The sequence below is a fragment of the Pseudopipra pipra genome, chromosome 3, assembly GCF_036250125.1.
Source record: "Pseudopipra pipra isolate bDixPip1 chromosome 3, bDixPip1.hap1, whole genome shotgun sequence".
In the NCBI taxonomy this organism is placed as follows: Eukaryota; Metazoa; Chordata; class Aves; order Passeriformes; family Pipridae; genus Pseudopipra; species Pseudopipra pipra.
The window spans coordinates 1,830,816-1,858,268 of NC_087551.1; the positions used below are offsets into that span (position 1 = coordinate 1,830,816).

General features: G+C 45.9%; 1 long non-coding RNA gene across 1 annotated transcript; it reads right to left on the bottom strand.

Annotated features, from left to right (window-relative positions):
* Positions 1–613: 613 nt before the first annotated feature.
* On the bottom strand, positions 614–27,434 carry LOC135412342 (uncharacterized). Its single transcript, XR_010429600.1, has 5 exons — positions 26,995–27,434; positions 25,334–25,504; positions 12,951–13,196; positions 3,759–5,337; positions 614–1,322 (listed from the first exon to the last, which is right to left on the bottom strand). It is a non-coding gene; the product is annotated as an uncharacterized LOC135412342 (long non-coding RNA).
* Positions 27,435–27,453: the final 19 nt, after the last annotated feature.

The window sequence follows — 27,453 nt, forward strand, 5'->3', positions numbered from 1 at the left end:
GGGGATCATTAGCAGGGTGGAGGCCCCTGACTTTCCTAGAAACAGGAAGAGAAGAGGAGCATGAGAGATGGGAGGCCTAAACAATCTAGAGTTAGATTACAGCCTGAGCCCAATGACATCAGCTCCCTTCAGCCTTCCCACCCATTGGCTTTCTCACGGCATCTGTGCTCAGGCTGAGCGGGAGCTGCCCATACCCAGGGTCGTGCCTTCCTGGGCCAAAGCGTCAGCCAGTCCCCCTGCCCAGCAAGGAGAGGTGTGGAGCCCAGAGAATGGCACCTTGCACTGCACAGGTAACTGGGTATGTCCAACAGCCCAACACCCACTGGGGTTCAGAGCACTTCAGAGCTGCAGTCAGCTGAAACTGTCACCTTGAAGTCTAGTAAATTAAAATGAAACATAAAAGGAGTAATAACTTTTTACAATTCCCTCTCCCTCTCCTTCATGACTATTAGTTATTTCATCCTTTCATTTCTACCTCCTCTCTGCAGCAGTTATTCCTCACATTTTGTGTGTGCTTGGCCTGTGGAACTAAGCCATTCCCTCAGGCACGAGGTGCTGGGTACATTTTTGGCAGTAGAAGAGGTCAGAGCAAGTAAAGTAATAAATAAAAATGTTTGGTGTGTTTCCCTTTTAATACAACTGTTTTTAAAAAGGTAGACAATGGAGGGGGGAGAGAGAAATGTGAAAGCCCTGTTTGGAGCCTTGGGAAGGTGCTCCGTGTCTCTGCACGCTCAGCGGTGCCTTTGGATGCTTTTGGGGCCGTGCCAATGTGTCTGCCAGGGGATGGGGGTTCTGTGGGGCTGGGCCAGCCCTTCTCATCCCTGAATGCAGGGACTGAGCATCTGAACACAGGTGTTTGCTTTAGCCTTGGGCTAAAAACATGCTGGCAATTTGTGGGATGGAGATGAGCTTTCATATTCAAACTCTGTGGCCAGACTCATCTCTGTGTAGAAGAAATGGGTGAAGCTCATGAGGAGACAGCCAGGAGGTTGCATTTGGAGTTGTTTGAACTTATTGTCTGAATGAGAATAAGGAATCAAACCCTATCAGTTGCCTGTGTTCCATGATGACGAAGTTGTTGGACACCCCTTCCCCCTCAGAGGACTGGGGGTGCCCTGTCTGTGAGTGCAGAGGTCGGCCAGGTTGTCTTCTGGAGCATTTGATAGCAGTGAGTTCACTGGCAGAGCTGATGTCCTGCTGTGCCTCTCGCTGTTTCAGCTTCAGGATCACAAATTCACGTGGGCTGAGGTGCTCAGAATGAAGACATGAGGCCTCCAGTGTATCCATGCATGTACTGGAGGGTCCAGATGCTTTGCTCTGAGCTGGAAAATTATGGGATGAATGGAAAGGCTCCTGCTCCTTCAGCAAAGAAAGGGTTCCTCTCTCTCTGCTTTTCATTTGGTCTCATAAAAGCATACACATAAATCCATGTAGGTATGTTTTGTGCATATATATAATAATGCAAAGCAGATTGTGAGTAACTTTAATACTTTGAAATAAGATCAAATACAAGTGACTATTGCCACTATCACTGTCTTTATATTTGAGGGATGTCTTGTAAGCCTTGTATGAGCAGAAATACCTTGAGGTGACCACCTGAGGCAAGAACAGTCCTCTTTTCCTCCCATTTTTTCCTCCCAATCCCGTTCTGATTGCACCACCCTGACCTGGGAGGGAGCGCAGCCCTCGTACCTTCAGATTTCCCTCCCAAGGGAATTCTCCCAGTGAGAGAGCTGCCAAGGTTTTGGTGGGATGACAGGTCACCATCCTCCCAGTGTTGCAGCTATTCCTGTTGGAAGGCCCTGGATGCTTGTTTAGATGCTGAAGGCAATGCATTAGGAACTGATGGTGACTGTGTATTATCCAATCAGTTCCTGATGCAGTATCTGCGACATCAAAAACTCTGCAGGGCTTTGCTCACCTCACTGGGTTTTAATTTGGAACTTCAGATGTTGGGGCTCAACAAGGTCAGTGTACTAGGAAGGGGGAAAAAAGGAAATTTATAGCTTTTATCTAAGAATAACTCATGTTAAGAATGACTCTAGGCAGCACTGCTGCCCATTTGCTGTAGATCTTGAGGTACTGAGAGCAAACTGCACATACCACATCAGCAGCTGAGAGTGGGTCTCGTGCTCAGTCACCCCACAGATCAGTTCTGAGGTGCATTTAATTTCTTTTCAAATTAAAATCAGTCTCCTGAGTTTCCAGGCTGAAAGTTAGGCCTGACTGAACAGGATTCCCACACTTGACTAAAACCTGTGTTTAGCCAGCAAATGTTTTCTTATTTTTTTCTAATACTTCCAAATATGTTATTATAATATTATATACATATTATTATCTATAACTGGTAACTCAGGCAGGGCACTTTTATCTCAGAGTTTCCTTCCAAAATTTTGCAGGACTACAAAGAACTCAGGTCATGCCTGGTCTTGCCGAGCACCAGCTTCTGTCCATCAGAGTGAGCCATCTCTTGTGAGCTTCCTTTGGTCCCTGGTGTGACAGGAATACCTTCTGGCAGGCTACAGATGCTCCCTGGAATCTCACATTGGAATAAAACTTAGGGATGTATCTCCAAGGGTTGGCCATCTGCAGCTTTCAGCCACAAAACTGTGGTGTAAGAAATATAGCTATTTTTTATGCACTGGCTATATATGATATTTTTTTCTGCTACCTATTTGTAGGATGACTAAAGGCACCTAATGTTAATCTTGCCTTGATTTCTGCATCTTTGGGTTGTTCCTCTTCAGCATGGGAACTTCACAAAAGTTACAAGAATCCTGCTTTGAGTTGGGACATTACCAAGGTCATAAATGAGGAAAAAAACGATTGCAATTGTTTTGAGTAATGGAAAATTCGGTGTAAATGGTGGTTCTGATGGAACATCAGCCTTTGAACTTGTGACAAGCCAGGGAGGAAGTGAAAAGCCCGGGCCCAGAACTTTATCTTAAAAAAAAAAAAAAAAGCAGGTGCAGAGGATTAAACACAGAAAACCATGGTCAGCCCTGTACTTGGTGCCAGACCAGTGGCTCCAGAGGACATTTGACAAGTCACATTTTCAGGGGGGTGGAAATGAGATGTGATGTCCAAAGAATTGTTAATGCAGGAAAGGAAGAGCTGGTTGTGCAGTGCAGCAGGGAAGCTGGGAAAGGCAGGAGGTGCCAGGGCAAGGCCTGGAGCTCAGCCTCAGTGAGCCATCAAGTCCATCTTGGGGGTGGTGCTGTTTGGATTTTGTGCCTCTTGGTTCTGGTCTGCTCCTCCCTCAGAGCAAAGACTGTGCTGTGTTTAGCACAATCCCAGCTCCAACCGTGAGGGGCTCTGGAGTGCTCACAGTTGCCAGCTGAGATTAAGCCAATTCACAGCCGTCCAGGTCGGGCCTGCAAGTGGGTTCTTGTCAGCTGCATTTCTTCCCTGCATGTCCTACAGAGGAAACAATGGCAGAACTCCACAGACAACACCTGGTGCTGGGAATATCTGTCATTAAAACATTTAGGGTCTCTGTGCATCTTCTCTGAGAGAAGGGTTATTAAGCAACTTGCTGAATAAACCTGGTTTATTTGGTGATTTTTGGCAAGCTCCAGTCTGGGTGTAAACTGATAAAACAGACTTGTTTCTTCTGGTTCTGCTTCTTTGGCTTCTCTTGTATAACAGAGAATACAATAAAATACACGTCCAAGGGAGCTCTCTGACTTCTGAACAGAAAGCACTTGTGTGAAACAGCTAAAAATGATGGGCAAGTTTCTTCAGCTCCTCACACTTACCTCCTGTGCTGCTCCTGGAACTCTGACCAAACCCTGCTGCTCTGGGTGGGCATGAGGGAGCTCTGCCAGGAGCTCTCAGGGGTTTAGGGGTAAAGTGCCAGAGCTGCAAACGAGAAAAGAGTCAAAGTTGGAAGTACTGGAGACATTAGATGAAATCAGAAGAAGAAAAGTAGGCATTGAGAGCTTGTTGTGAGAAAAAACTGTAAGGAAGGTTTGTGAGGGATGAAGTAAAGCATCAGCTCCATTCCTAGGGCTGGACATGAGCAAGATCCTTCCCTGATGTTTCAGTGCCAGGAGAGCCAACTGCTCTTTCCCTGCAGGGAGCCTCTGGCTGTGAGCCTGCAGCAATCCCAGGGCAATGTCTGCCCTGCCAGCCCTGCTGCAAACAGCGGCCTGTGTGCTTGGCTCAGGTGTCTGTGCAAGGCCAGGCTTTCCTTCCCTGGGCCACGAAGGCTGGGAGGCCCCCAGGACACAGCCTGTGGCACCACTGCTGGGAAGCTGTTGGTTTTCCCCTGGGAGAAATCCTGTGCGGCCTTGGAGCGTTCGGGCAGGGGAACCACTCCCAGGAAAATCCTCAGGAACACCAGCCTTCCGCTGGAACAAAGCAGAGCCTTGGCAGGGGGGCTCTTTGTGTTTGCTCAGCCAGTTCCTCGGGATTTGCTGGACAAAAGAAGGCATCAGGTGATACAGAAAGTCCCGAACAGAACACAGACGTGGCCAGACTTTCTCAGCTGGGCAGGGGGAGGAGAACCTGTGGCCGAAGCAGAAGGCACAAGGACCAGGGGGCACAGCTCCTCTGCTGGTTCTTGGATGGCAGCACTGCTGGGAACTCAGATTTCTTCGTGTTTCTTTTGTAGCACTTCAGTTGTTTTCCACTGGTGACAAAAGAGTTAAAAGCACGTGAGTCAGTTCTGTAAATGTGTGTTTGTAGAACTTCTGTGGAAGCAAAGACTCCAAAGGAGTAGGAGGAGACCTTTTCTAGACAGGGATTGAGGCAAGCCTTCCTATGACATGGTATAAGTGGATATAGATTAATGTTACATCCAGAAGATCCTGCACAGGTTAAATGTCTTTCCAAGGATAAACATCCATTTTCAGCCTCGTAGCTTCTCCGTGAGTGAGAAGATGCTCCCAGTTCCTGAAAGGTTTGGACTGTCCTTTCCCTTTCCTGTGGTGCATAATAACCTCATGGTGAAGGAAGGTTAATCTTGCTCTAGCACATGTAATCCTGTAATTTGAAATCCGTCTCACACTGCAAAGGCACAGGGGGGACAGAGGAATTGCAGCTGGGCAGCTCAGTTCTGGCACTTGAACTTTTCATTGCTTGACTCTTCAGCTCCTCAGCCTTGATGATCTCGTGATGTTCTTTTTCTTTTTTCTTTTCATCCCAGTTTAAGACTGATTCAAAGAGAATTTAGAACTTCCAGCTCAGAAATGAAACAAGGAAGCCTCGATGTTGGGGCTTTTTTGTATTGTTATTTGTGGTGCAAATGTTTAATGAGAAGTTCAGACACAGTGAAGGTTTTGCTTACATTCAGAGCTGGATAAATAGCAGGTGGTGCTCCAGTTCTGCATGTTGCTAAAAGGAAAAATTGGGACTTTTTAAAAAAGTCAGAACAGTAACCAAAAAAAAAAATCATATAAAATAATCAAGGGATTAAAATCTGAGATTAGCCTGGAGTGATTGTAGCATTGCTTGGAGTCAGTTCTTGGAATGAAGCTTTGCTTTCTTTCTCAGGGCTGGATTTGCCAGCATAGCTTTTATTTTGGGGCATTTCTTTATGAATCTGAGTGGAGGGGCAGGTTCCATCTTACTCATCAACAGCACTTTGGGAAATGTGTGGCACCCTACTGATGTCTCTGCAGGGTCTGGGCTGCCTGAATAGCTGAAGAGGGATTTAAAACATTCCAGTGGAATAGTCAGATATATTTTCTCAAAATCACACAAGGTAACTGATGTTTTTATTGCACAGCACATTTTATGGCTTATTGCAGCAGTGAAGGCACAGTAGGCAAGAACAACTTGGCTCAGTAACAGTAAGGATAATTTATAAGGGTTTGATTGGGGAGAAGGCCTTGGTTCCAACTGCAATTCTGCTTCCAGTCCCAGATCTAATATACAAGGCTTGTGTTGAAACCCTCCTGATCCTGAAATGAGTGGGGCTTTGCCATGGCTGGGAGTTCTTGTGGGATGTCCCCACAGGTTTTATTTGCAGATGCTGACACGTCAGTCGTACCCACACACAATTATCACCCATAATCATGGCATTGCACATGCTTGCCCTCATCATTTGTCAATTAACACTCGCTGGAGAAGAATAGATTAAATTAAATAGGTGAAAGCCCTTATTTCAGTGTTTATGTACATTCCAATCTCCAGCAAAGGTGGCAACTCCACTGCAAGAGCAGTGCTGGGAAGTGGGAAGCTGGGAGCACAGCACGGCTGTTGTGCAGGCTGAGGATGTGTTTCTTGTAAATAGGGAGAGCAGAGGAGATGCAAAATGAGGAAATAATGACAGAAGTGTGGCAATGCCTGATCCTGCTCAGTCAGGGGTGGGGCACAGCTGGGCTCTGTGGGGTGTTGCAACGAGAGCCTGAGCCTCGCTCGGTGTCGTGCCCTTGGCTGCTGTTCAACCCGAGCAGTGTTTGCTGTCCGTGCCTGCCCTTGGAATCACAGCCCTGTCCCCTGCACTGCCCCCTCCCCTGGAGCTGCTGGCACAGCAGCAGCACCAGAGGCTCTCTGCCTTCCCCACTCAGGGTGAGGTGTTGCCCAAGGGACAACTGTGGGTCCCAGGGGGATCTCTCACTTCTCAGCAGGGAGAAAGTGGATGAGAGGGGTCTTCCAAGTGACAAGTGTTGCCTGAGAGTCCTCCAGCAGAGCATTAACTGGGGAGATTGAGCTCTTTAACTTGCAAGTTCACCAGGATTGCAGCCCTGTAACCCTGCTCACCTCTGGGCTCTTGCACAGAGAGCTCAGCATCACCACTGCCCCCCTGTCACACCAGACTGTCCCTCTGCCCAGCTTTTCACCTCAGTTTTGTTCAGGGCTGGGCAATTTTCCAGAGGTCTGTCTTTTGGAGTCTGAGCTCTAATAAATATCTGTCCCATCCTGAATCTGTGGAATGTCATACAACAGATTCCCAAATCTTCCCCAAAAGCAGATAGCTCTAGGAACATCTGAAGTGAGAAACATAAAAAGTTACTTTTTGCCTTTTGCGAAGGCCTTCATTGCTGGGTATTCTCTTCTTTCTAAGTGACTTATTCTTGCTTCTGCTGTGCCCAAAGCTTGATTTCAGCATGTTCATCAGCCAAACAGCTCTTCAAAGCATCATCTTCTTAAAGAAGCTGAACTCCCCCTTTCATTAGTGTGAACTAATCCCCCAGTTGTGACTCAGGCTCCGTTAGGTGTAGCCTATTAAAGGAACAGTAAGCCCTCATAGTTGAAATATAACCTATGATAACTTTGTCCTTCAGTATACAGATGTAAACAACAGTTTTCCAGTGTCCAGTGGGTTAATCTATGAAGTGTTTGTGCTTTGGTTTTCAGTTTTTGACTCAAAAATTAAGTAAAAAGCTTGCAGTCAGCTCCATGCTGCTTAGGCAGTTTGGATTGAATTCAGCTCAGCTCAGCAGAGGTGCAGAGGCTGCAGAACTGTTTGTTTCTAATTACTGTGCACGGAGATGCCAGATTGTGGAATCTCTACAGGTAATTGTGAGATTGCTATAAAGACATCACACTTGCCTGCAGAGATTTCCCAGTCTGTGGCTTGGATCCAGGTGGAAGGAGAGAGAGAAAGATTTCCTTTCTGTTAGTCCAGGTAATACTTTAAATTCAGTTTTCAGTATGGTGCTGAAGAGGGTTCTGTTGTTTAAAGATGAATTGTAACTCCTCAGAAGTTTACAGGAAGATTAGCAAATTATATTGATAATAATTAAAACTGTTTGGTTCTGACACTCTGCATTCCCAGGCTGTGTGGAACCCTGGCTTCCAGAGGTTGTGTTTTGGATGCCTCAGAATCACCTGGCACTGGGACTTTCCTTTAAGTTTCTGTGAACAGGTACTTCTTGCCCCTGACTCTACTACTTTGATTTGATCTCTGCTACAGAAACTGTAATTTCCCCCTTTCTGTCTGTAATCAAATGGCAGTGGTTTATTTTCTACAAACCCTTCTCTCTGTACTGTTTTTTTGTCTAACTGTGGGTGTTGGGAAAGAAAGCAGAGAAAGCCAGAGTCTCCTCCATTTGCCATCAGCACCCCTTTGGTGGCTGCAGCCCCGTGGAGGTTCTTTGGGATTAACCTCCTCTCACCTCCTTTATGACTCCCCCACTTGTTGTGTCTTGTTGTGCATTTTTACATTTAAATTGGGCATTCTTTGAGGCCCAGATTATGAACAGACTTGTACTCTTTTTTAAAAAAGTGAAAGAAACACAAATGAAGAAGAGGAGACTCATTATGGACTGTATAGTTTGTAACCTTATGCTGATTCCAAACAGTAAGCACCAGACACAAAAAGAGTAAAAAACCACCCTACTTTCACCTACTTTAATACTCTTTTTGTGAGCAGCAAAGGAGGCTATAAAAGCCTCAGATTAATTTACTCAGTTCTGGTGTGGAGCTTTCATTTTAAGAGACTTGTTTCAGCCAACACCAAGCGATCCAAAGAATTTAAAGGATGAGGAATGGATCTTTGGTGTCTTTTGCTGTGAAAAATCTTTACTGTGCTTTAGAAGGAGACTAAAGACCACTATTTATTTCCCTTTGTCTTTTGGGAGTGAAAGGATGTTTTGTACCAAATTCTTGAAAAATCCATGCAAAAAAAAAAGAGAAAAAAAGCCTCCCTGAGCTGTGACTCACAGTGAGTGCTTGTACAGTATAAACAAACGGGAAACAGCTTGTGTCCTTGCTAAGCAGATTATCAGGACAGGGTGAAAAGGTTCTTTCTGGAGAACAAAAAGGGACCAGAATGAGTGGTAATGCTGGTGGAGCACGAGGAGAGGGGAAAGGGCCACCCGGAGCTCCCCTCACCACACCCCTCAGCACCGGGGGAATCAGGGAGAAAGAAGAGTCAGCTCATGGAACAGCTCAGCTGGGACCTTCTCCGTGGGCCTTTCCCACAGCAGCATCTCAGTGCAGCTGTTAGTGTACCCAGTGATAATCCTGGCCTGAGCAAATGGGTAATGTACGAGGGGAAAACTCTCGTGGAGAGCAGAGTGAAACCTCTGTCCTGCTGCTGTTCCTGAGGGCTCTGCCCTGGCTGCCTGGGATCGAGGGTGGGGCTCTCCCTGTTGGAAAGAACCAGGCCAAGCCTGCAGGACCCCCTGTGAAACCATCCACTCTGGTCCACAGGCTAATGAGTGCAGGCAGCCAAGTTCCATTCTGAAGGGGAAGGAAAACTTGGACTGAAAGCTTCGCTGCTGTTTGCAGACAGGAAAATCAGCTGTTGTGCCTCTCTGCAAAGCCCTGCCATGAGCCAGGACACCAATCTGCTGCTGCACCCCTTGGGTGGGAGAAACAAAAAGTGGGCTTTGGGTGCTGATTCAGCCCTGAGCACAAAGGATAACTCCATCCTCGGGCTCTGGGACTTTGTGGTGTTGCAGTCAATGAATCCCATCAGGATTTGCCAGCCCGTGGCTCGAGGGTGTTGCGCTGGGGAAATCGTCATCCTGAAAGCGCGGGCACTGATGGATTTGTGCACGTTTAATGAGGAGTCGCTGAGGGTTGGGTTGGGTGTCTTGGCTGTTCTTCCACGCCAGGTGATGCTGCAAAAGGCTGGTGGTGGTGCTGCTTCACTCTGGCAAGGAGGCAGATCCAACTGGCTGTTGTTTCCCAGTGCTCTCCAACAATGGGCAGTCGGGAACAGCTGGGCCGTGTCTTCTTGAGACAAAGCCACCGTGGGGCTGAAACCTCCCAGTGCCGGAGCAGAGCTGTTGCCCTGGAAACGCTTAACTAGCACGTGTTTTATTGTTTGCAGCAGCTTTCCCGGGGTATTTGCAGGTGGTAGGAGATGCTTTCCTAAAGAGGGGTCACAACCTCGTGAACTTTCAGATGTCGCAACAAATTGGGGGACAAAAACATTTTTTTTTTCGTTCAAATGGATTAAGTAAATCTCATTATACAGCCTTTGCTGGGGGACAGACGTGGCTCCCAGTTTGATTTTTAGCATTATATCCAGATGCTGATACAAGCATTTCTGCTGGCAAAGTGTTGTTTTCAGATCGTGGATTAAGACCATATTCCAATAAGATTCCCAATAAACCCAGGGAGGACATGCAGACATTAAATTACTGTGACTTTCTTTTGTCCTGGGTTTATTTGAGCTGTGGGTCGTTTGATATTTTTATCTTAGAAGTGCACTTGGATCTACCAGATTTCTTAGGCTGATAGATCTCAGGGTTAATACAAAATTATCAGTGAATATGGAAAGGATGGTGACAATGAAAAAATAACTGGCTTGGTATTTTAAGTTGGAAAACATAAAGTATCTTTACAGTGCAGACACACGTGCATTTGTGTGTGCATCCATAAGGAGAGAAGCAGAATTTCGTCAGTAGGAATTACATCCTTGTTTTTCTGCCAGACCAAAATCAAGAGTGGCTTGCAAAATGCATGTATTGCATTTATTAAAAAAAAAAATTGTTAGGTGGTTCCACAGGAATGTTTCGTGTTACAGAGTCATTTGTTAAGAGGAGACAGTCCCAGGACAAAAGAGTGACAAGTAACATATGACACAGAATAAAAATGGGGTTAGATTTTAATAAGTTCAGTGAAATCCATCCCTAATGGAGTGGGATGAAGGGAGAGCTCCCTCTCCTGTCTGCTTGATAAAATTTATAGAAGCTGTTTGTGTGTTTACTTGGACTGAGGCATAAATAAAAATATAAATAAAAATAATGCCTGAATGACGTGCTGGGAAGCTTGGAATCAAAGGCTTCATCTCCCTGAAAAGTGAGTCGTGGTCACATCTGACTCTCTCCTTTTCCTGAGACATTGTGAAGCTATTCTGTGGTGTTGGCAGCAGGAAGTCTTGTTTTGAGGAAGGTACTGACTGTGTAACCTGATTTTACAGGGTGCTCTAAACTGGGCATGAAACAAAGCTCCCCAAGCCTGGACAAGGAACTGTCCTGATTTTAATGACATTACCTCTCAACCCAGTGGCAGGTTCAAGCCCTCAGGATCATGGTTAATAATGAATTTATTTTTCTGGTATCTGGAGAGCAATGCAAGTATTGAGGGCCTTCCTTCGTGGAATTCACTGAATGGCACACTTTGCAGCTGGAGTTTTCTGGAAGGTAGGGCCGTGGTAGGTGTTCCTGGGCCGCCCCATCTGCTCCCTTTGTTCCTGAGCACATACCTCATCTGTAGCTTAGATACCCCTGGGGCTGGGCCCTGTCCCAGGCACATGTGGAGAGAGGGAGGACAACGTTTCTGCTGCTCACAGCTGAGCTTTTCCCAAAGATTCGCAACAGACCCAGAGCAGTGAAGAGTTAGTGACTGGATCAGAAGGCGGCAAATAAGTCACATCGTTGCTGTGATGCAACTGTGGATACGCCTGTGCATTTTATAAGGCTTACAGTGTTTGTGGTTCTCTATTAAAACCCTGATTTTCCAGTTGGTAATGGAGTTTTTCAGAGAAATCTGGGCATTCCTGTATAGATCAGTCACCAGCATGACTTGGTTGTGAGCTCTTGTTTTATGTGGAGACTTAATGCAGGTTCCCTCCTGTGTCTGCCCATGAAAGTGCCTCTGCTTATCCTCCCTCAGCCCCTCATCCTCCCTCAGCCCCACATCCTCCCTCAGCCCCACATCCTCCCTCAGCCCCACATCCTCCCTCAGCCCCACATCCTCCCTCAGCCCCTCATCCTCCCTCAGCCCCACATCCCAGCCTTGCTGCAGACACTGTGGGCTGCTCAGTGTTCTCTGGGGGCATCTCATGGCAGCGGGATCCCTCCTCACTAACCCAGGGATGCATCCGAGGGATTCAACTCCGAGGTCAGCCTGGTGAGTGACCACAGGCTGGGCAGTGTGTCCCTGCCCCGAGCCCTGCCTGGCAAAGCCCTCTCTGTGTGTGCCCAGCACGGGGGTGGGAGTGACCCCTCCTGCCAGGATCCCTCCCTGTGCCCTGTGGTGCTGGGTGAGGATGCTGCTCATCCCTCACACGTGTGCCAGGACTGCAGTGCTTGATGCCTTCAGCACCTGAGCTCGTGGCTGGCAGGGTGACAGCTAAATCTATCTGCATTTTTGGGCAGACAGCTTTCCTGCCATGCCCTCTGCCTGGTCTGTTACTGTTTGAGTTGGGGAATGGAAATTGGTCTGAGGAAAGAGAAGGTGGGGAGAAAAGCAACAGGTTGTACGCTCAGCCCAGTCCCCCCCTCCCTTCTGTGAAGGGGAACAGCCTTAAGTAAACTAGCACTTCAATAAATCAGCCACATTTCAGGCCAGAATTTGGATGAGGAGTGAAAGAACTATCCCCATTGTTCATTGCCTCACTCAAAGCCAGTTTTTAATACACAAGCCAGGTAAAACCACCCTGAAGCACAGCCTGCCTCCTGCACGCCCTGAGCTGTGTTCATCAGGAGCATCACACTGCTTGTGGCTTTACCTTAAGATCAGTGTGATATCAATTAATAAATAATTATAGTGAGGAATTTTTTGACCACTTGCTTGTTCTGCTGGAGGTTTTCTGGCAGCAGAGTAACCCAAACTAATCATCTGTGTGCAGTCACACCACTGCTTCGCTGCAAACCAGGACCGATTCCTCCCCTTCCCTCTTTATACCAAACCAGTTTTAAGTCTTTTACAAAGCAACTTCGACTCCAGACACAGAAATGAACCCACATTGAATTAATTATATTCTGTAAACTTCAGAACTCAGTTAAGTCATTTCATTTTTCATAGTTCTGACTAAAAAGCAAACGAGGCAATGACAGAGGCTCGAGTGCTGACAATAAAAAGATTGTATTTTGCTGTATAATTACTATCTCATTAATTCTGACTGTTGAAGAGCAGCTGCTAACTGTTGGTACCAATTTACTTTATGACTAAACCAATGCTCTTGTTTAACAAATGAACTGACAGTATTTTGGGGAAAGAAAGCATTAGGAGTATTTACAGGGCTGTAGCAATGATTAATAGCAGCAGTAACAGTCCATTTACCAAGCTCCCCCACCCCGAATTTAAAAGTTCAGACTTACCAGAAAACATGGCTGCAGGATGTTCACCTTTGGGCTGTATTTCTCCAGACTTCAGGACTGTTTTCACCCTGCTCACTGACATTTGTAGCCACTTTGGACACTTCTGTGCTGACTGACACGAGCCTGGAAATGACTTAAAGAGCAGAGCCTGGTGAACGCTGCTTCATGCCCAGACCCTCTGCCTTTGCTCACACTTCCCCACCAGCGCTTCCTCGGTGCTCTGAGAGCACGTTCATTCCTCCCTGGCTGCAAAAGAAGGCGAAATGGAGAGGAAGGGAGTTCTGTCCTTGCTCTCAGGTCCCCCCCGAGGTCCCCGAAGCGGCGCTGACACGGGCACGGGGGCACAACTTCCTTGGGTCAGGCCTACTGTGCCGCCGGCTGCTCCGCTTTAAATAGGGAGGCATCTGCTCCTCCAAACTTTCGGAAGCACCGCAGAGATAGAGGGGAATTACAAGGAAAAGACAAGTTTTCTATAGGAAACAGCCTGGCAGTCCACACTTTGTTATTCACTTGATAAGCAGAGTCTTTTTGACAGTCCTAACCTTCTAAACTATAGGTCCTGCTGAGCCCAGCGTGAGTCAAACGCTGGGTACCATCTGTCAGAGCTTTAGTGGGGTTTTTTTTCCCCCCCTCTCTCCTCTTTTACTACAATCTGCTGAGAGGGGCGAGGAATAGAAGTTGCTTTTCTGCACTTAAATGGGAAAGTGGGGAAATTCAATCAGAAGCATTAAAGAAATCCTGCTGTTTGCAAAAAAACTCAGGAGGCGCTGGGCAGGAGGACAAATTATTCTGTGTTCCTAAAGATTTTAAAAACAAGTACATGTTAAAAAAAACATGCCTTGGGAAGTGGGGAGAAAATCTGAAACCCCAAACCGAGCAGGTGACTTTGAAAAACAAAGTTATATGAACCGTGGTGTTAGCAAGAGTGTTGAAGTGATGCACCCCTTCAGAGGTTTTTCCTAAACAAACACTCTGAAAGGATATTCCAAATTTCCCATTGATGGACATTTAATAAGAGGAGCTGGCAGAGAAGAAATGCCCCCCTGCTGCATTGGGAAAGAATTAGCAAGGGGACATTTTTATGTCTCATTAGTTTATATTCAGCCCTGAAGTGGCACCCATCCTGAACTTTGCCAAAGTTTGCTGCCCTCAGAGACACAAATGAGGGTTTGCCCTTAACATGTTACTGACAACTCCCCACAACAGAGGGTTTGTGGGTCATTACAGACACGTGCAAATGAGAACAGGACAAAAGCAGAGTCTGGTTTTCCAGGGCTGGGTGGGAAGATGTGCCTGCAGAGCCTGTGTGGCTCTGCAAGGTGCAGCCAGCATCCCCCCCTACCTGCACAGACTCCCCAAGAACCACAGGCAGCACTAATGCTGAGGAGAAAGGAGTAGAAAACTGCTTCAGGGTCTGAATTTTAGAAAGCAGGAACTCTTAATTATCTTAAGCAGCACTCATAGGTCTCCTTTTACTGTGTCATGTTGTTCTGTCTCCATGGACTTGCATCACATTATTTCAATTTGTGTTTATTTAGCAGAAGAGATCTGTGGCTGACTGTGAGTATAGATTGAAAAAGTCTCTGTTATTCTATCTTGCCATTATAAAAGGTCAGCAGTGTGATTTCAATGACTGATTCTGGTCTCCTTGCAACTTTATGCTCAGGCAATTTTGCTTAATACACTGTCCAGCTCTTGGGCTGGTGACATAGGTGGGGAGAGGATCATTTTGGTTCAGAACTTGGTGTTCACTTTTCTAGTGATAAGAGACATTAAAATGTACCTTTTGGGCACAAGCAGGTAGTCACAAAAGCCTGCTGTGGTGTGTGCCAGAAGGAGTTTAAATAAAGAAATGACTCTAAGGGCTTCTCTGGGGGCAGCTGTACCTGTAGCTGTCATTGTCTTTGGATTTGGATTATGGTTTGAACAAAAGGTGATGTTGTGACTTGCCCAGTGTCAGGAGGCTGGTGTGGCTGTGTGTGAAGCACATGTTTTTATGGATTCTGTTGTCATCCTCCCTGCATCCATTTGTTGTGGTAACAGGCAAGGACAAAGCAGAGCTGAGCCCCCCTGTCCCTGGTGCCGAGGGACACCGCTGGGGGGAAGCTTCGGGCTGAGCAGGCAGGGCCCCAGGAGGGGAGAGCAGGGGCAGACACACCAAGGATGGCCAGCACAGCTCATGGTTTAATTGCTCTCTCCCCATTAACCTGTATTTCTGCAGCGTGCAGGGTGTGTTTCCCCCCGTGTTACAGGGTGGTTCTGTGGCCTCTTCTGCTCTTCAGTCACTCCCTGAACAACCTCTGCATTCCCGTGGTTCTTTTTGCCAGGAGCTCTTGGATTCAGTGCCGTGTGGGCTGGGTGTCCCCCCAGCAGTGCTCTGGGACACGTCTCTGCCAGAAGGAGCCTCTCTAGTGCTGGGCTGGGAGCGAGCCCAGCCTGGGGCAGGATCCCTGGCCGGGCTGTTGGCAGAGGGAAGGACCCCTCCCAGGTCCATCCCTCTTTCCGAGGGGGGAGCACAGGCCCAGGTTTTCCCTCTCCACAGGCTCTGGAGCCTCACTAAGCCGAGCACCTGTTCTGTGCCCGCCCCTGCTGGGCTGGGCTGTCTGGATGTGCTGCCACCGGGGCCCGGGAGAGGCACAGGAGCCTCTTAATGGCCCGGGGAAGGCTGGCAGGGCATCACAGGGGCACTCTCACAGCAGCTGTCTCTCTCCTCTTGAAAACACCACAGTTATGAGGGCAAATCACATTCTTTGGGTGGAATTAATAAAACTGCTCGAGAATTAGTTACCCTGCAGCGTTTCAGGCTCCACGTGTGAGGCAGCACAGCTTTCCTAGTTAAGCTCCTGGGCTGTGTGAATATTCACATTATTCCATTTGTAAGAATTTTTGGGAGCAGTCTGAAGTGTTTAAACTGGTGTAGCAGTCCCTGGGATATCTGGTATTTTATGGGTGTTAAGGAAGTGGCATTTACTTTTATGTTCCATCGGGCTGCAGTGGCTTGTGTTGGGAAAAATTATATTTTTATTTCCTGTTGTATCTCAGGTGATACAAATACTATTGTGTCTAACATTATCGAACTGACTAAAAATGGGCAAATATATGTGGGTTTAATACCAGTTTATTCTCTCCTTTGTTGCATGAGGAAACTTTTACACCCTTTTGCTCCTGAAACTTATTGGCTCAAATGATTGTTTTGACATAGACCCGTTTAGTGGTTATTATTTATTACTGTTATATTAGAATTGTGGAGGTCTCTTAGGCTTCTCTTTAAATTTTCAATACTGCAGGAAACCTCAAGTCCATCCTGATCCCAGAGCCATTAATTTTGGGGGCAGAACTGCCATTAAGTGAGTGAGCCCTGAGGCCTCGTGCTGTGGGTATCAGGTGATGGCTTCAGAAAATACAAAGGGAAAATATATTTTCTGGAAAAATACACTTCCTCTTTTTAGAGCTAAAATTGCACCTCAAAGCTGACCCGATTTCTGCACAAACATGCACGTTTCTGAAGTGCACTAGAAAAGGAGAGTTTGTCTTCATTTGTAGAAATTATTTAACGAGTAGTTCACAGAACTTCGTAATTTGCTGTCGGAGGGAAATGTGTTTCCCTGGCATTTGTAAAGCACAGGGAATAGATGTTTAATAGATGTTTATCCCTCGGTTCTGTGCTTTATTGTGGGATTAGGCTCTTCCTCGCCATTTTTCATGCTGGATGACAGAGAATTGCTGTCGGAGGTGTGGGGTGGTTCCATTTGCATATGACTGCGGGAATTTACACCGATACTTGGCTTTCAGCCTTATGCAAATTGCCAGCATCCAATCTGGCAGAAGGAAAATCCCTGACCTTTTAAATGTTCATTTCCAAGTGTCCAGCAGCATCGTTTATAGGCACTGCTGTCTGTACTTTACACCCCTGCAATAATGCTTTGGAATACTTAGAGTTCCTCAGTTCCTTCCCGTGGATCCTGGCAGAGGTTTTTCACTGCAGATCAGGAGTTACTGACTTGTGCTAGGATTTAACCACATTTTGTGCTTTCTCTTCCATGAGCTGCTCAGTCCTCTTTGGGGAAAGCCTCTCTTTTACTTGTAAATGCTCTTAATTAAATAACGCCGAGATAATTTTATTTGCATATAACTTTTTTAACCTTGTGATTTGCTCTGGAAAGGGCCACGAACTTGAATAGTTAAATAGTTAAATCCCCTTCCAAGAGCCTGAAATTGTCCTTAATAACAGGAGCGAGTTATTAACGCTCCAAGGTTGACCCGCCCTTTATCCCACAGCTCCTTCTGTGTGTCTCCTTATTGATCTGACTCCCGCAGCTTTTTGTCACCTGGGAATTAACAATTCGATGTTTTATTTGACCATTTATCTCTTTAGCAAAATTGTTGCAATGCCTTTGACCTTTCGGAGTGTTTATGACGAGGTGTTTGCAGTTAATTGTGCTCGTAAAAGAGTAAAGCTCACATCGGGTCTCACGTGAGCAGGGAGCCAGCCCAGACCTCCTTACAAAAGCTTATCAATGGGAGGGTTTCCTTTATTTTCAGTAGAACTAAAAGAAATCAAACTCCCGTTTTGGGCACCCCATTAAATCTGGTATAAATCCGCATCCTGCCAGCAGAATTCATGTGCTCCCCCCGATTGCCTGGGCTGCTGCACTGGGTCATGTGCCTGAGGATGGAAATCACTCACAAAGCCTTAACATTACTGAGGATGGAACTGGGAAAAATGAATTCACTGGGAGAACTGGGTGAAAATAAACAAAACTGGGCAAAAACCTCGCTGATACAAATCCTGTGTAAATAAAACCATCCGTGAAGGGGATTATTTCCTTCACTAGTGAGATACTGGGGGGTGTGTTCAGGAGTGACTAACTCCCAAAGTCTGTTCTTTCCCCCGTTCCCGGTTATCAGAGTCAAACGCGGGGCTGCTGCTTTTCCAGCTGTGCCTTTCCCACCGCTCCGAGCATGCTCCCTGCACTTCCCCGGCACTTCCAAGGCCTCCCTTTGAGCGATAAGGCCCGCGGTGCTCGGCTTATTCACATCTGCTGCTTTCCTGGAGGTCAGTCCAGCAGTTCTGCATTCAGGGAGTAATGGGGGCTCACAAAGGAAAACAATTATTTCACTTGAAATCTATTGATCTGGTTCCTGTGCTTCGCGGGCTGTTTGGGCGCACAACAGTTGCTCGAAACAATTTGAGATCAATCCAAGTGTAACTGAATCAATAGGTGAGCAGGGCTGAAATGCACTGCTCCTGGTTTTTACAGGAAAATAGGAATATGAGAGGGAGCAAAGCAGAAAGTGGAAATGAGCAGCTCTTGTGTATTAGCCACAAATACCACTTAGAGTAGGAGTTGTCCAAATTTCAGCTAAAAAGCTGGGACATGAGTGTAGCATTTTTTAAAAAAGAATTAATTTAAAAAATAACGGTAAAATTTCTTTTTAAACAGTTTTAAATACTTCCCAAAGAGTTGGACTAATTTCTGCTCCACTCTGAGTATCAAATCACCGAAAGCTAAATTTGCCAGGCTTAGAATATTGTTCAGAATGTTGCTACCTTTACATAATTTTGCTTCAAGGAGCAAAACTTACATATTTATATTACACCACTTTCACAATAAATACCAGAAATTTGTGGGTTTATTACCATGTCTCTATATTGCCAATATATTGCCAAAGTTTGGGTTTATTTAGCTGGGGTTTTTTTCTGTTTGCTCCAGTTCTCTTTTCTGTTTCGAGTTTATTGAGGCAGAAAATTTGTGACCATTGAAAAGAAGTTTGAAAACAATGGGTGGGGAAAGGCAATCGGGGTATCAGAAGATGGGGTTTGACATTAACTCTTTGTCTGCTGCCAGGGCACAGCCTGGCAACAAAAAACCCAAAGGAGCAGGGGAAGCTTTGGTTACAAAACATTCCACATAATCCTTTGGTCCTGCACGTAGGGAATGTTGCTTTGGAAATCTGGCCTGTAAAACCTGAGGGAAATCTGATGGACACTAAAAAAGGAAGGTTTCTTTCCAGCTCTGTGGAATGTTCCTTCAGGGATAAAAACTTTTTGGGATCTTAATGAAGGTCATAACTTATTTTCTGAGTCCTCCATTTTGGCGGGCAAGGAGAGCAACTATAGTTCTATATATATATATATATATTAGTAATGAATAAGAAGTGACAGGTGAAAAGTTTCAAAGTCTTTTTGTGCTTTCCTGAAATTCAGTTTGCTTGAGGAAAAACTGAGCTTTTGCACCCTGCTCATTTGCTTTCCTAAAATAATTTTCTGACCAAATGATTGCTGGTGGGTGTCAGGGCAAGTCTTGCCTAAAATGCCTGATTGCAGCAGAATATTCTACCAACAACAGCAGCAAGAAGAAACTCTAATATAATACTTATTTTAGTGTCTTTGGGATCATCAGTATGGGCCTGTGACTGATTATACAGAGAATTTTGTGTCTGTAAAACCCCATTTTTCCAGGTTGGGCAGTGGGCAGTAAAGGCATTCTGCTTTCTGCTGTTGCACCCTGAAATTCCTGCTATCAGCAGTAGTGGTGCTGTGCCTGCATCAGATGATGCAACTCTGCACGAGATGGAAAGAAGTTTTTATAATGCACTAAAGGGTATGAGGAGAATCAAACTTTGTTCCTTGGTCTTAACATTGGAAATGTGAAATGAAGCTCAGCGTTCCTGCTGCACTGGGGGGAGCTGGGGGCAAACAACAGCTATGATTTGGTGCTGAAATTAGTGTTGCTAAAGAACATCACCCTGCACAAGCTGTTGGTATGAGTGCTTTCATTATCTCTGCTCTCCAGGCTGAGCTCAAAGAGTAGGCAAAACCTTTCATTTTTTTCCCCAAACCAGATACTCAAGGCTGCTGTTGGTTTTCCAACACTGCTTATTGAGCAGCCCCAGAGATGGTCTGCTGGACATCAGAGCAGCTTTTGGGGGGTTGAACAGCCCTGGACCTGGTGGGTCCAGAAAAGCCTCCCCCACTCCTCCACCATCCTACCCCTCATACTCCAATCTCCCCCTGGACAGAACTTCTCTAGATGTAGGGCTAATGTTCAGTCAGCTCTTACCTCTCGGAGTGCTCTGCTGGACAGGCCGTGCAGCTGCTGCAGTGCAGGAGGAGCAGAGGGGAACTGTCCTCCCAGGCCTGCCCTGGGCTGGGCCAGGCTGGGCCTATCTCCTGTGCAGACCTTCAGCCCTATCTGGAAGGAACACAGCTTCCCAACTAAGGCTCCTAATCTGAGGCATAATTTTGGAAAGGAATATTGGAGTTAATGTTCAACCTGTTGAGTTTTTTTCCCTTCCACCTTCCTTCATTTGAACATTTTCCAGTTTAGTGGCCGCCCTGAGAACTGAAGGGATTCACTGTGGGGTAACTAACTCTGATGGGGGCTCTCATTTAACATACCAGTGGAATATCACAACTCATTCAGGGAATAGGCTGCTACAGACACTAATTAGAGACTGTGAAAGTTGGGAATCTGAGGACCAGTGAATCTGCTAATTGGCTGGGCTTTAAAAGCTGACAGAAAATCAAGATGTGGAGGGTCATGGTGTGGAAGGAAGGACTTGTCTGCCTCCCCTGCCTGGTGGAAGAGAGAGTTGTCCAGGCTGTGCCATTACAGGTCTCATCCTGTTTGTGGCACCTACAAGGAATGAGGTGGGAATGAGGGGGCAGTGGTGTATCCTGTGACTCCCTGTGTGGCAGGGGCTTCCCAGACCTCTGTGATCCATGCTCTGCCCAAACAGTGCCAGGAATAGCCAAAGCCAGTCCTGAGGAAGTGCAGGATCAAGGATCCTTTCAGTCAGGCCCAAGCTTGTGATAGTCAGGGATTGAAGAACTCCTTCCTGAGGCAGGTTATAAATATTTACTGGGAAATACTCGCTGTGTGCACAGTTAGTAAACACTTACTATAAATGGGAAATTATTAGGGAAGATGGTGTATTTCTGAGATCATGGGAACTTGTCACCTTTTCCTGATCATATTCTGTTATAAAATGTGTCTTTTGCTTTGAGCACCATTAGTGGTGCTTTTTAAAGGCCCGGAGTTAAAGCACCAGCTCTACACTACAGCTGGAATATAGTTATTTCCATGTGACTAACACAGCAGTATTTGTTATAGACAATATATTTAATTCTTTAGGAGAAGTGGAAAGTGATCTGGGAGACAGCTCAGCTGGTTCTACTGGTTCTAATAAAAAGTCAGAGCAGTTCACTTGAGGCTTCTACCTGTGCATGGCTGGTTGATATTTTGGGTCCCAGTTTGGAGAAGCAGCTTCAAGCTTTTTATTTTTTTTTTAGTTTCCAGAAAGCCTGTTCTACACTCTTCAAAACAAGGGCATTATTCCTATTAACAGTAGTTCAGTAGAGAATTTGTGACAGAGAAAACCCACCTGAGGGAAGCAATGGGAAAGGGAGATGATAAGAAAAGTGGGGGAAATGGAGAAACCCTCAGGAAACAGCTTCAATATTTCAGGTTTCCAGTTGTTCTCTTCACCTAAAACTTGTGTGATTTTGGAGCTACGTGGGCACAAACACAGAATGACCAGGGCAGAGATGAGAGCACATTTTCAATGTTTTCAGAGTCTTTTTTTCAGCCTCTGCTCGTTATAAAACAACCAAAGGAACCCAAGAGGAAGATTGCAAAGCAGCCAAATGCTTGTGAAGTCTTCTCCAAGTCTGTGCCAGTCTCAGTGTTTGCAGGTGCAAAGTGTGTCCAAATGACCATTTACAAATCATTAGTGTTGGTGGAACCTGCCACAGATTTACTGAAGGAAAAAGGAGCTGAAATTTATATTTTATTAGAGGGTTTGGCCAATTCTGTATTTTAAATCTACAAAAATGCTTGTAGGTGTATCCTCACTGTGGCTCTTAATGATTCAATACCGACTCCAAAAGCCTGCATTTGGCTCTAAGAACAGGATCTGGATGAAATTGGACTGAACAGATTCTAAATTAGTGATGAAAAACCAGTGCAGAAATGTTCCTTGGCTGCCTGGCCTGCCCATCTCAGCACTTTGTGGCCCTTGTCGTTGTTTCCCAGTCCTAAGGAAGCAGGTTAATCCAGGACAGCTGTCTCAGCTTGCCTGGGACTTCCCTGGCTTTCTTAGTCTTCTTTACATGTTCTCCTGAAAGCCCCATTTTCCCCAAACAGGTGGAGCTTGTGCTGCTCCAGACATTTGTGGGGAAGTGCTCGTGGCTCCTGTGCCTCTGCACCAACTGTTGGGGGCTTGGGAAGGAAAGGAATTAGGAACACTTGGGGTAACTTGAGGGAGAGAGAAAGTTTGTGAAGTTCAGAAAATATGGATCACAAACAGTTGAAAATTCCTGATTTCCTCACAGGAAAAAAGACCTGCTGCTCCTTTCCAGAGTGCAGGGAGGCTGGTGACTGATGGGAATAGGAGGGACAGGAGAAGGAGAAGCATTTCAGTGGTTCTGAACTGAAAACCTCTTTACAGTGAGGGTGGGGAGGCCCTGGCACAGGCTACCCAGGAAAGCTTTGGATACCCCATCCCTGCAAGTGTCCAAGGCCAGGTCAGACAGGGCTTGGAGCAACCTGGGATGGTGGAATGAGATGATCTTTAAGGTCCCTTCCAGCCCAAACCACTCTGGGATTCTGTGATGAAAACACAGCTTTTCATAGCAGAGCATGTTTGATTCTCTTTACCTCTTACAGATGGAAGTTATATATGGAATTTTAGCTCTGGGGTTCCTGTATCTGGAGCACAGTCCCTGTAACACATTTCTCCTGACCTTGATGTGTAGTCTGTAGTGCTGGTTAGCAGGATTTCTCTTTGGGAAGTGATATTTGAACGTTGGAGGCGGCAGTTGCTGCATGTGGGAAAGGGAAAGACACTGATAATCCTGGTTGCTGCTCACCTGTTTATCTACCACGTGTTTGATGTGATGATGGGACAGCAAGTGCTCAATAATTTACATACAGTGCAATCCAGCCCAGCAGAAATGCTGCATTATTGTTCCATTTAGCCCCATTTGAACTGATTGATCACCAAACCTGCCGTTTGTCATCTATCAGCACGGGGATTATTTATAACTTCTGCTGAGCTCAGGGAGTAACCCATCAATCAGAGGGTTGAGCTGCACTTCCCTGATTTGTAATGGAGATTTTAATGAGCAGGACCTGATCCTTTATTTAGTTATTTATTTTATTTTGTCAATGCTTGAGCTTGAGGGGAGTGTCTCGCTCCTGACGCTCTGGCTATTCCATGGGAAGCCTAAAGAAGGAGCCAGGCCTGAGACACTGGGCAGTAAAATCTTCCCTGGTTAAACCTGCAATCCCAAATCATTCTTTTGAGCGAAGAAAATGACATTAGTGATGGGCTGGAGACAAATGAAACAGAACATGGGGCTGTTGGCTTTCCTAAAAATTGGAGTTGGAATACTGTTTCAATTAATTAAGAGATCCCAGAGTAGGCCCTGTTTGGCCATTGGTGACTTTCACACTTAATCACTGTGCAACCTTTGTTAAAAATGGCACCAGTATTGAGGAGCAGAACTCATAGTGTGGAGCTGCCAGGGCCCATCCCCTGCCTGCTCCCTTATTAACATGAAAGAAAAGGAGATGGAACATAAAAAGCTGAAGGTCGCCCCCACAGTTGTCTCAGTGACAATCTGTGTGACTTTAACCCTGGTGGGGAAAAGTAATTACCCTTTGGCTCCTGCTGACCTCAACTAACCTTTGCTGAAGGACCAGAGAAAATAAAGGCTGACCAACAGCCTGCCCTCCCTGCCCTGTGGTTAACCTGCTCTGGGAATGAGGAACACCCTCCACAATAGGGCTGGAAAATGTTGCCATGGAAATATCGTCGGGAGAAGAAACAAAAATCTATTACAATTAATAGTGTTTTATTAGGTGACTGCTAGAGAACTGGTTAATCCATGGGAGTTGCTCTATCTGGAGATCTGGGGTCAGAAAATTTCAGGTGGAATAAAAGAGGCAGGGAGAGGCTCCTCTTTAAAGATTCAGGAGCGGTGACAGGGCTGGGGTGGTTTGCAGGAGATAAAGGAACCCGGGGGATGTTGTGCCCTTGAGGGTGGGAAATGGGAGCAGGGAATAAATGCACTTCCAGAACCTGCAAATGGGAACTGCCAGCTCTGCAGCTGGGCAGGAGGGCACTGCTCCACCAGGGTCTGGGGGTTATGTGCCAATAACCAGGGGCATTTTCCCTTCGGATCTCTGTTGAATTCCCTGCTCTGCTCCGGTTGGTGTTGGGCAGGATCCCGGGCTGGTCATTCCCCTGGGAGCTGCTTTGGTTGGAGCTGACAGTGCTGCACCTTGGCACGAGGACTTCAGCAGTTTCTAACAAATACTGCTGCTTCCTTGGCCACACAGAGGCAGAATTTGGGGACACATCAAAAATGTGGCTGTTGCTGATCCCCAGTATCCCAGTTCTTAGAGCACAGTAAAGCATTTCAACCCAGCACACTCTGAGACAGTTCCTTGTTCCTGGCACAAATTACTTTCCCTCACCTCAGAAAGTTTTCAGTGTGTCTCTCTAGGTGTGTCCCTGAACAACTTTAAATCCCCCTGCTGCTTTTAGAGGACTGAGGCACTTCAGCATGTTCACCTGAAGACATGTTAACACACAGTTGTACGTGAACATTTCCTGGTATTGAAAGTGAATTAAAAATAACCCATTTCTTAAAACAAAGTCATACACCAGCTTCCTTTTTTCGGCCTTGTTCCAGAGAACAAGCATTTAAAATGCTAAGAAGATGTTAACAGGAATACTTTGATTAGTATTACTGATAAGCTCACATTAGTGTTAGTGGGAGCCAGCTGACTGTGTGTTTCTCCTAAGAAAAGCTGAAAGCATGTGAAGGAAATGAGCTGCACTAAACATCAGATTAAAATCTTTTAAAATGGTAGATAAGATTTTTTTTTCCCCCTCCAGTATTTTTATGTGTCAGCTTCTATCAATGGAGCTGTGAGCTTTCACCAGAACACTCCCCAGTGCATTTGCAAACGGGGATTTGCAAAAAGAACAGAAACAAACATTTGTTGGTGCACGTGAAGCATTAGAACAATGTTCTGTGTTGCAAACACGGTCGTTTCAGTCCTCTTTCCCTAATTGTGGCACTGCTAATCAGTGTTTGGAGTTAGTTTGCCACGGGGAGCCTCTGAGCCCAGAGAGCCCTGTTCCTGTGCAGGGCTGCAGCACTGACAGTGCACCGGCCTGTGAGGCTTTAAAATGAGCTCTGCTCACCTACTCAAACACTTCCAAAGGCTTTGCCCAGGTTTCTGTGACTGCATAATTCGTGTTTCAAGTTCTCAGGACTGCAGAAGGGCAGGAGGAGGCAAACTGCCCTCCTTAATTTCCCCCCCGAATTCCCGTTCCCTGGCTCCAAAGAATAGTGTGTGGCTCACCTGGCCGTGGTGCTGTGCAGAGCCAGGACCTCTTTCCTTGGCTGCTTTGCTTTTTCCCGTGGGCTGGTGCCAAGTTTTCCTGGGATTCCCTTTCCATTTCCAAAGGGTGAAGGTCCATGGTGTTCAGAACAAAAGTCAGGGAAGTCCGTCCTCATCCGTGGAGTTTTTGTTCTGTTTATTGAAGGGAGAGAGAAAGCAGAAGGAGAATTACAATCATTGCTCTGAGGTAAGCCTTTGGATAAACTGCTCTCTTCCAGGACTTGGGAGTTGGAAAAATCCCCTTGAATTATGCACAGCATTTTATTCCTGCAGTAGAAGTTGATGTTAGGGGGTAATTTTATTTCCACATCAGAAGTTGATGTTCAGGTGCCTTCGCCCAGGGATCGTGTTCTGCCAGGCTTTGTTTGGTACACAGCCTTCATCTATTTTAGCCCAACATAATTCTAAGGCCTCAGAAATGTCTTAATTTATCAACATTTTCATTTGTGGGATTAATCAAGACAGAGGACTGAGGGATGTAGGAACCATTAGTAGTTGAGTGTTTGCCACCAGAAGAATTTTCTAACTGAATTAAGAGTGAGCCGTGTGTGTTTATTCAGCTTTAGAAGGTGTTTCATACTTCCAGTGTCTGAAATATGTTGTTGCCTGCCATTGTCAGCTGAGTGAGTGGGAAAGGAAACACTCTGTTTGCAGGGGATTATTTCCCTGCATTCCTTTATTTTGCTGTGCCCATACAGGTGTATGTGCTGTTGTGCTGAACACGGGATAACTTACAGGGAAGGGGGAGCTGGGGAATATCAAAGCAAAACAGAATTGGTTTAATTCAAGTGCCAAGTCTGGTGACATGCAATCACATCCTTTAGAAAACAAAAACCTGTTTGTGCTTAGATTTTGTTCATATGTTCATTGATATTTTCCCCATCAAACACACAATTGTAGTTTGGGGGCTCCTGATTAATCTCACGAGCATTTTGTCACACGTTTGTTGTGGGGAGGCAGAAAGGGAATGATTTCTGCTTTATTGGATCTGATAGATTCCCAGACATCTAGAAAATTCAAGGCTTTCAAACATCCCACAATTCTTACAGCTTTAATTGCTCTAACAGTGCACAACTGCTGTATTTAACTAGTGGCCTCCTATTGTTCTGTGGCATTATCTAAAATATTCTGCTTCTCAAGACAAATAATGACAGTGCCGAGGCTTCAGTGTTGGATAAATGTCATATAGCAAGAAAAGAGAATTCCTTCAGCCATCAGTGGTAATTGTGGCAAGAACATTAATTATAACAAGATTACTTCAAGGCAAACTGTGATATTGAAAGTACTGGAGGAACATCTGATTCTGAAAATGTAAATCCAGCCTCAATATCTGAGGCACTGCAGAAATGTTTACGGGTTATTTTAGCAGTTGGCACACACCACAGAGGAGGGATTTTTAATAAAATACTTTGACATTTCTGCAGCAAATTACTGTCACTCTAAAGTCATCTCCTAGATATTTATTAGCAGCACAGCAATAAAGCATAGAATATAGTTTGAGATAAGTGTTTATTGGTAGCCTCCATCACACAAACAGACAAGGAAATCTTTATCAGGGTGGGTTTGTTTTTAAATCAACAGCAGCATTAGATATCCTAAAAGTTAGCACAGTCATTAAATACCTTATAGTGCTGTATCCCTGGTAATCCAATTTACACAACTCTATTCTCAGCAGAAACTCCTGGGGTATAAGTAGTTCTCTTCAGTGAGCCCTTCCTGCTTTTTCTCGTCATGAAGCAGTGATGGTACATTTTTATCCTGTTGATAATTTGACCCTCTTTAAACTATTTCTCGTGGCCCCACGGGGCTGGTCTGGCTTAGGGTGGAGGTAGCTGGAAGCCCGAAGGACTGCAGCCCATGGCTCGTTCTTCCTGTGTGACCGGCCCTCAAGAGCCACCAGAGCATCATTATTCTGAGGCAGCAAGAGAAAAGCTGGTCCAGCACATATTCCACACCTTTGCTACTCCTTCCTCCACGTCCTGCAGTGCCAGGGAGGGGGATTATTGCTGCGGAGGAAAAAATCTGCCCATGGTGGAGGAATAATCACTGCAGTCCAGCTCCCCCCCACCCCTCTGCCTGTG